The 9136-nt window shown below is 54.4% G+C and overlaps 1 protein-coding gene across 1 annotated transcript in view; it reads left to right on the forward strand.

Annotated features, from left to right (window-relative positions):
- Positions 1-1270, forward strand: part of ALX3 (ALX homeobox 3) — a 29831-nt gene extending 28561 nt beyond the window's left edge. Inside the window, exon 5 of the mRNA XM_075121974.1 lies at positions 329-1270. The gene's annotated coding sequence lies outside the window, so the exon portion shown is untranslated. The remainder of the gene's footprint in view (positions 1-328) is intronic.
- Positions 1271-9136: the final 7866 nt, after the last annotated feature.

Below are 9136 nucleotides of genomic sequence, written 5' to 3' on the forward strand. Positions count from 1 at the left end.
TGGTACCAAGACCTTATGGTTGCGGAATTTTCAGTGGGACCTAAGGGAGTTAGGGACCTAAACACCATTGATTTTCAGTGGGAGTGGGACTGCTTTTTTTCTTTAAATCCCTTTGAAAAGCCCATCCTAAATGACTTACCCAAGGCCACTTAGGGAGTCTGGGATGTAAACCCAGCCCTCTTGCGTACAGACCCCGGGCACTATCCACAAACCCAAGCTGCCTTTCCAGAAAGTGCTTTGAGATCCTCCGATGGAACAGGCTGGTGCAAGTCACACTATTATCCTGCGGCGGGTTTTGTAATTGTTGGTGCCTATGTGTTCTTGACAGGATTGAAACATCCCCTGGGAAGCCATTCTCGTGGCACTTCCAGCCCATCCCAAACCAGAGAGCACTAAAGAACTTGTGAGAACACCCGACGCTAATAGATTCTGAGCACAGAGACATCTGGGGAGCTGGGAGGAACAGCTGAACTCTCAGAGGCTTATTACCTGTGCTGGAAAATTTAGAGCTGGCTCAGGCCTGCCTCATGGATGTGGGAGCTCGAGCTCCCAAGCAGCAGAAGACGAAGAAAAGCATCTCAACCAATTCTGTCCCCTCCAAATCCTTGAGGCGGCAGAAGGAGGCACAGACCCTGCACGGAGATGCACGCAGGCAGACCCTGCGTAGGTGCAAGGACTTGCTGCCTGGGAGCATCTCATTGCAAGACTGCCCTCGGTCTGGGAGTCTCCTCAGAGGAGGCATCCTTACGCCATTTTTACTGCTTCCTCTGCTTCCGGTCAGGTCAGGAATCACAGCACGAACAGCCTTTGTGGCCACAGTCCAGCCCCGCTCTTCCAGGCTGCATGAAACTGACAAAAAGCAGTGGAGGAGATAGTCAGTCAAACTCTTTGGAACTTCTGGAGAGGTTTGGTTTGGATTTGGGGCAAAGGTTCTGGCAGATCTTCGGCGGGAAAGCGCAGACCAGTGTTCAGGAATGGGAATCAGGACTCCTGGGTTCTGCCACTGTCTTGTTGTGTGGCCTGGTCACTGCTCTGTGCCTCGTTTTCCCCACTTGGCCAGGGGGATCGTGACAATGTCCTACCTCCACTGGGGAGCTGGGAGGGTTATTTTGCCAATAAGTGTCTAATATTATCATTGCATCCAAATCAGTTTGCCAGCCCCTCTGTCCCTCAGTGTAACCTGCCTGAATCATGCTGAGCTTGGGAACCTTCTGAGCCCATTCTTGCTTTGAAAAAACCCCTTGGTCTTCTGGATTTATTGATTTCCCATTCCCTGCTGGTTGTCAGATCCAGAAACTGAGAAGGATCCAGGCCATGACACATGGCCCTGGATTCCAGCTCCCGATTTCCAACCCCAGAAGTTTGGGGGTGCTCAGGCCCAGATGTTTGGTGGGAGTTCACCTCTACCTGGGAGCACCAGGGTACTGACCAAAGAGAGACCCTTCCAGCTCGACAGAGCGGTCTCTGTGAGATTATATCATATGTGGGCGTGCCATGCTGGAAGTGTATCGATACTAGAAATGCTACAGCAGCGCTGCGGGAGTGCAGACGCTACAGGAACGGAAGAGGTCTCCTGCCGCTGTAGTAAATCCACCTCTCTGAGAGGCAGGCGCCGGATTCTTCCATTCACCTAGCGCAGTCTGAGTGGGGGCGTACATTGGCTTAACTGCATCTCTCAGGATATGTGTGGATTTTTCACACCCCTGAGCAATGTAGTTAGGTCAACTTAAGTTTTAGGTGTAGACCAGGCCTCTGAGGAATCTCAGGACACAAGCCAGAAGGAGAGCTCTCAACGACACAGAGTCCTCCTATATACTGGTCTATAGAACGCTCCTTACAGAAGGCAGCAAAATTCTCTAAACAGGAGCCCTCTTATAGAGACTGTACGTGTCCTATATTGGGGGATAGCTCAGTGGTTTGAGCATTGGCCTGCTAAACCCAAGGTTGTGAGTTCAATCCTTGAGGAGGCCATTTAGGGATGATGGGGGGGGGGGAATTGGGGATTGATCCTATTTTGAACAGAGGGTTGGACTAGATGACCTCCTGAGGTCCCTTCCAACCCTGATATTCTATGACAGTTCTAGTTTCTATAGGGGAGACCAATACAGGAGTCCCCCAACTATGGATAGGCATACTGTCTGTGCTGGACATCCATGTCGGAGAGCCCACATAAGAAAGACTATGCTGGAGATGGTCATATTCTGCAAAGAAGACAACCAAAAATCTCAATACTGGAGATTCAGTTTGGTAAATACAACAGATCCCATAAAGGAAACCTCAGATGGGAGCTGCTGGCTTTACCGTCTATACAGGTCTGTGTCTTTTACTCTTCAGACAACAAACATAATACGAAGACAGAGCACAAGCCCAGCTGGGTCCCAAATAACCAGGTTTACTAATTGTATGCACATAGGCAAGGCCTGGCTCCGGCCACACCACTGCTCTGACTGGCTTCTGCAGGCTTCTCAACACAGAACACGGTGAGCACCACTAACCAGGCATACAAATTATTCCGAGAAACGCTGCCCTATTCCTGCGCCCTACAACAGGACACCTCCCCCATAGGGCACCCCAGTGCGGCTACAGCCACGCTTTGTATGAGGGAGACTGCCATGCACTCTAGACACTCTCCCGTATCGGAGACCCAAACTGGAGATGGCTGTGTTCTCCTTACAGGAGATCCCCTACTTTGCAAACTGGAAGTCTCTCACCATGGAAACAGGCCTAGCAGCACCAAAGCAAGCACAGAAATCCCCTCTCCCCACAGCAAGGGTATTAAAAGCCCCTGGTAACCTCAAGGCTGGTGCATCCTAGCACTTGCCCAAAGTTTTAGACAATCGATGGCAGCAACCCCACCCCCCCAGAGGTGGGGCCTGGAATCCAAATCCCCCCCCGGCACTGGCTGGTCCACTGCACGCCCGTTTTGGACCGATACATCTGCAAAGATTTTGCGATTCATTTGTAAACGATAAAACACATTTCCAATGAGATCTTTATGGCTCCCGCGGTGCTATAAAGGCAGCCAGCAGCGCTCGATCGCCCCACAGCTGGGGAACGTTTCTGAGCGAGACGGAGATCAGGGCGCAGGGTTTCCAGGGCGTGATGAAGTGCTCGGCTTCTCCTGACACCTCATCTAGAGGAGGCCTCTGCGTTCACACTCAGCCGCTCCCGGCGCCCGGCTCCCTTTGCGGGCGCACACTCAGCCAGGCCGGCCTTGTCGTCGCCGGTGAAAAACGGGCCCCGCGAGTCTCCAGCCGCGCAGCTCTGCAGACGGTGGCAGAGGTGTCGACGGGGCAGGCGTTTGTAGAGGACGTGGGGTTTCTGCCACAGCCCTGTCTGCCTAGACGCAGCTTGAGAGCGTCTGTCCCATTGCGTATAGCCCTTCGTGGATCACCCCGTCATAGCGTTGCAGGCCAAAGGGCCCACCAGATCACCTAGTCTGATCTCCTGTAAATCACAGCCGCCATCACCACCCAGTGCCCACACACTAAACCCAACGACCGAAACTAGACCAGAAATGTCACAGCCCGCAGGAGACTAACCTGTTCCGTGCCGCAGGGAGAGCATAGGAGGGACCAAGGTGCACCAGTGCCCCCCTCCGCCCCCCGGCAATGGCAGGGAATTGATGAAGTGAGAGACACCCAGATAATCCCGGCATGTGACCCGCTGCCACATGCTGCAGAGGAAGGCGAGACCTCTCCCCAGCCCAAGGTCACCGCCAATCTGAAAATTCCTTCCCCGCCCTGCATACGGCTCCAATTTATGTCGCCCCCTCCCCCCCCCCAGCGTCTCCTGGGTCCACCCTGCACTCTGAGCACAATGAAGAAGAGGCACGTCCTGGCTTGGCTTGGGGCGGGGTCACACTGCGGAGGGATGGTGCCGGGGCCTCATACCGCAGGAGCCCGTTACTGACACGGCATGAAGGTGGAGGGAAAAACACAGCCTCAGAGAGGGCGTCCCAACTAGAGTGGGATGAACCCCTCATTTGGGGCTGGTGAATTGCCTGGCCTGCTGATGCTGATCTCTGCAACTTGCTTGTTGTTCCCTGGATCAGGCAAGTATCACTCCTCCTGCCCCAGGGGTTTGGAAGCCGTGCTGTACAACGGGGCACCCGCATTCCCTGCTGGTGTGTCTGTTCCCTGATTGCACGGCGCCCGAAGAGCTGTCAGGCTGCCGGGGGAAATACTCCTGCTGGTACGACCCTCGTGAATCCTGGTGCCAACGCTTCCTTTGTGGAAACCGGCAGGGTCCCCATCTATGGCAGCCCAGCTCATCAGGGGTCCTCTGACCACATCCCACAGGGCAGCCTGACCCTTAGCTAGAGAGAGGCACCAGGCAGGTTGTGTTGAATGGAGTTGCCACGCAAAGCACCAGGGGATCAGTTACAGCGGAGAGGAACTGGTGAACTCTGATCTAGCTCCCAGAATATTATTTGGAAGGCGGATAACACTTCATGCTGCACCAGGCTCCCCCATCACCCTGCCCCTCAGGACACACACCAGAGGAGCCTTTCCCTTTAAACTTCATGCTCGTTAGAGTGTCCCTGTTCCCATCCAGCACCTCTCCACAGAACCAAATCCCACTGTAAAACAGCTCCGCCCCGTCCCTGCCCAGTGGGGAACATCCAACCCTTTCAATCCATGGCAACCCCGATAAAATACAGCTCCATCCCCTGCTGCTTTTTACCCGGCCGTTACCTGTATTACGGTAGCACCTAGAGTACTCGACTGCAATCAGGGCTCCATTGCGCTAGGCGCTGTACATACATATGCTCTCATAGCACACACAGTGACAGTCCCTGTCCCTGCTTGCAATCTAAACAGACAAAGGCATTGCTGCTATCCACATACAGATGAGGAATTGAGGCTCTCAAAGCACTTAGCAAATATTAATTAATGACTCACAGCCCCTTAGGAGGTAGGACAATATCACTGTCCCCATTTTATTGACAGGGAAACTGACTCAGAGAGGGGGAACGTGACTTGCTCAGCATCACACACCAAAATCTGCAACCACCTTAGGAACAGACCCCAGGAGTCTTGACTGTGGTCCAGGGGTCAGCGCTGGGTTGAGGACTGCTGGCTTCTGTGGAGTCCAGGAATCTGAGCTCCCAGCCCCCTGCTCTAACCCTAGGACTCCTGGGAGCTATTTCAGGACCTGGAAAGCAGTGGACAGAACAGAGGCCTGGGAGCCAGGCCAGCGAGGTGAGAGGCATACAGGCACCGCTTCCATTTTGCTCACCTCTCCAAAGGACCTCGGGATCCAGAGTCAGCAGAGCCAGGCCAGGAGTTCGACTGACAAAGGAAATTTGGCGGGAGCCGGACGGGAAAGGGGAGGAGACGGGGAAGGACCCCGGCCCACTGACTGAAATGCCGCAAGGAAGTGCAGTGGGCCTGGGCTGGGGTTGGCCATCTGCAGCTCCCAAGCACATAGCCCCCTGACGGATGTGGGTGTCAGAAATGCTCCCAGTAGCCTGTCTGCTTCCCTTTGCCGCTACCTGAGCCTCTGGGCTGAGATGAAAGCCAGAGCTCTTTCTTGTGGTTTCTGCAGCATTAACTACTCAATCCTACCTTATCTCGCCAGGACCCCGGCAGGCTTTACAAGGGGAATAAATTCAAGCTGCACAGGGCTCCAGTTCCCAATAAACACAACCACATTTCTCCAAGATCAGCAGCCCCCCCACCCCACAAACTCTCCCTTTTGGGGGAAATACAAGATCACTAAAGAAACGGAAACTCTTCCGGCACCACTAGCCAAGGCCTGGCCAATCACTTTGTGTGGCAAGGAGAAACACAGGCAGTAAATCCCTAACCTCTGCCCATCTGTAGTATGGAGATGGGGGAAACTGAGGCACAAAGAGACGGCAGCAACACACCCGTAACAACAACAACTTTATCAGTGGGGACCGAGGCCCAGAGAGATTCAGTGATTTGCCCATGGTCACACAGTGTGTCTGTGGCAGAACTGGGAATTATACTCAGATCCCCTGAGTCCCAGGCCAGACCCTTAACCCGAAATCCACCCTCCTACCCCAAAATGTTCTGCTTCACTCTGTAAGCTGGTCTGGGTTTCCAGGCCAGGAGAACAGAGCTCAGGTCAAGAAGATTCTGTTCCATACCTTGGCTTGGCGAGAGGGCCGTCATTTCAGAGCAGGGACCTTGGCTGGATTAGGAGAGATTAAAAGCTAAAGATAAATTCAGAAAGAAAAATGGCACCCAGAGACAGAAGCACCCACTCGTGGGGAACTCCAGTCCTGAGGAGCCCAGAGTACCATGAAGTCAAGTGAAAGTCCTTGCATTTCAATGGGACTGTCACTCCACTTCTGGACTGTTTTTCTGAGACAACCACCCCCTTGCACAGCAGAGGGATTAAACTGGGGCCTTTTAAGAAATTAAGGACCAGAGCCTCTCCAGCTGGAGCTAAAGGACCAGAAGCTGTTGATGGCAGCAGTAAACTGACTCACTTCCTTTATGGATCAGGTAATACACACTATCATACATCTGCACTAGGGAAATTCAGATGCTTAATTCACTCCTGGTGCAGCTTCATTGGTGGCAGCGTAATCCACATCCACTCAGTGCAGCGCTCTGTCCCTGGCAGAGGCAGCTGGGGCCACACAGGTTACGTCTACACTGCACACTAAGCCCAGACTCGGGTTTGAGCCCAAGCCCCCAGCTTCCCTCCACACAGCAATCAGTCTGACTTGGGTCAGCAAGCACTCAAGACGAGGGCTTGAGGACCCTGCTAGTGGGGTGGGTCAGATCTTGAGTCCGGCTGTGCCTTGGGTCCAAGCCCTGTCCTTTTGCAGTGTGGGCACAGGCCAAGCCATAGACCCAAGTCAGAGGGTCTGTGTAACACAGTACGGACAGGTTAGCATGGCTGCGAGACCTGGGTGCACAACGGTACACCCAGGTTTACAGTGCAGTGTGGATGCTCAAGGGCCGACTTGGAAACACAGAGTCCACAAGCCCAGGTCCCACACACCCAGGTTTACAATGCAGTGTGAACACACCCACCTAGACCCCCTGAATAGGACTGGGCAATATGTTTCAGCTAAAATGTTTTTCATAAAAAAAAAAATCCAGATTGAGGTCGACCGAAATGTTCCGTGAATTTGTGCTGGTTTTTCCTGGTTGAAAACACACACACACACTTTTTGGTTCAAAACGCCCTGTCATTTCAAATTTTCCTTCAGCTTTATTCGATTATTTTAAAAGGTTTAAAATAACCACTACATGCAACAAAACATTTGTTCCTCCAAACATGGTTTCAACATTTGCTGTTCAGCTAGCGAAGAGAGAAACCAGCTATTCTCCCAGCTTTGGCTGACACAGCATTGGTTGACGGAGGGGAGCGTTTTAGAGCCGGCGGAAGGCGCTCGTAGCTTTAGATCTGGAGGGCACAGGTTCAATCCCCTCTGCCAACAACTCAGCCAGTGGCCTGGCGTATTAGCCATGGTGCAAATGCTGGTGTCGACGGGCCTTTTAACCTCCAGGGACAGACAAGATGGTGGTAAAACCCCAGGTGACAATCTATGAGGGGGCTTTGGATCAGGCCTTTGATGTACACAGTGGTCATAGGTGGAGCCTCTCCAGTGTGCTAACCCTGGCCCTTGGTGTCACGTATGGGCAGCACGGGTTCTCAAACTTTATTGCACCGTGACCCTCTTCTGACAACAAAAGTAACTACACAACCCCAGGGGAGGGACTGAAGCCTAAGCCTGGCAGAGCCCTGCTGCCCCGGGCTGGAGGGGCCAAAGCCCAAGGACTACAGCCCCGGGCTGGGGCCCTGTAACCTGGGCTCTGTTGCCCGGGGCTGAAGCCGAAGCCCAAGCCCCGCTGCCCAGAGTTGAAGCCCTCAGGCTTCGATTTCAGCCCCAGGAAGTCTAACGCCAGCCCTGGTGACCCCATTAAAATATCGCGACCCACTCTGAGGCCCCGACCCACAGTTTGAGAACCGCTGGGTTAAACACTCCCTGGGATCCCGGTTGCACATCCCGCGGAAGACAAAGGGGCCCTCTCCTCCCCATTACCGGAGGCCCGGATGGATTCATGATCTGTACCAGATGGACAGCACCTAACCTTCCCTGACCAGCCAAGAGCTGGATAATTTGGAGAGCGGGGATATTTCATCTCGGCCGGGCTAGGAAATTCAGCAGGGAGAAGCGGGCCGAGTGCCTTAGGCCCGACTCCAAGAATTAATAACTGGCTGAATCATCTCCAATCTCCCAGAAAGCCGTTTATACATCCCAGCCGCCAGCACACACAAGCTCTGACTGGAACGCTGCAGAAACTCAAAGCAGCTGTGGACAGGCGGCACCAGCATCTTAGCTCCAACCCGGGGGGGGTGGGGGGGGGGGAAGAGAAGCCGCAGCTTCCAGGCCCATGGGCTAAGCCAGCCCTCGGGGTGGGGGTGTCTCTAACGGAGCTGGGGGACTCTCAATCCAAGGAGGAAATCTCCTTCTGCACTTCAGCTTAACACATCTCATCACAAGCTCGTGGTGGGAGATCAGACCCCGTCCGGAGCCACGCAAGAGTTGGCAGGCGGCAGCCCCTTTGGGCAAAGCTGCTTTTGGAGTTTCGCCTCCTGTTTTAGGCAGAGCAGCGACCCATCGGCCCCTTGCCATCCTTAGAGGGGAGTTTTTCCCCTCGCACGCGCGCCCATCCTGACCCGGCCATGCGCAGGGCATAGAAGAGCGGCCCCCTCGGGCCGGGCAGCAGCACAGAACCGGGTGAGCCCACCTACATGGAAATGCTATCGGGCCCGGTGGGAATCGCACGCGGCCGCCCCGTCGGGAAGGTGCGAGCGCAGTGAACAGGAGTGCAAATGTCCGTGAAAAGTCATCCACCTCCTCCCCTCCCCCTCTCATCAGGCAGCCGGGTGCCACCCTGGGCCCCTCGGTGACCGCAGCCTCGGCGCAGGGAATCGTCCGGGAGCCGCCGGAAAGCGAGGGCGTCATTGTGTTGGGAGGGCAGCAGAGATGAGCTCAGGCCACAGATCTAGGCGGAGAAGGAGGGTAGCCTCATGGTTAAGGCAAGGGCTCAGGAAACCGGGGTTCAGTTCCCAGGTCTCCCAGACTCCCTCTGGGACCTTGGTCAACTCACCGAATCACTCTGTGCCTCGGTTTCCCCCTTTG

The sequence above is a fragment of the Caretta caretta genome, chromosome 21, assembly GCF_965140235.1.
Source record: "Caretta caretta isolate rCarCar2 chromosome 21, rCarCar1.hap1, whole genome shotgun sequence".
Classification (NCBI taxonomy): domain Eukaryota; kingdom Metazoa; phylum Chordata; order Testudines; family Cheloniidae; genus Caretta; species Caretta caretta.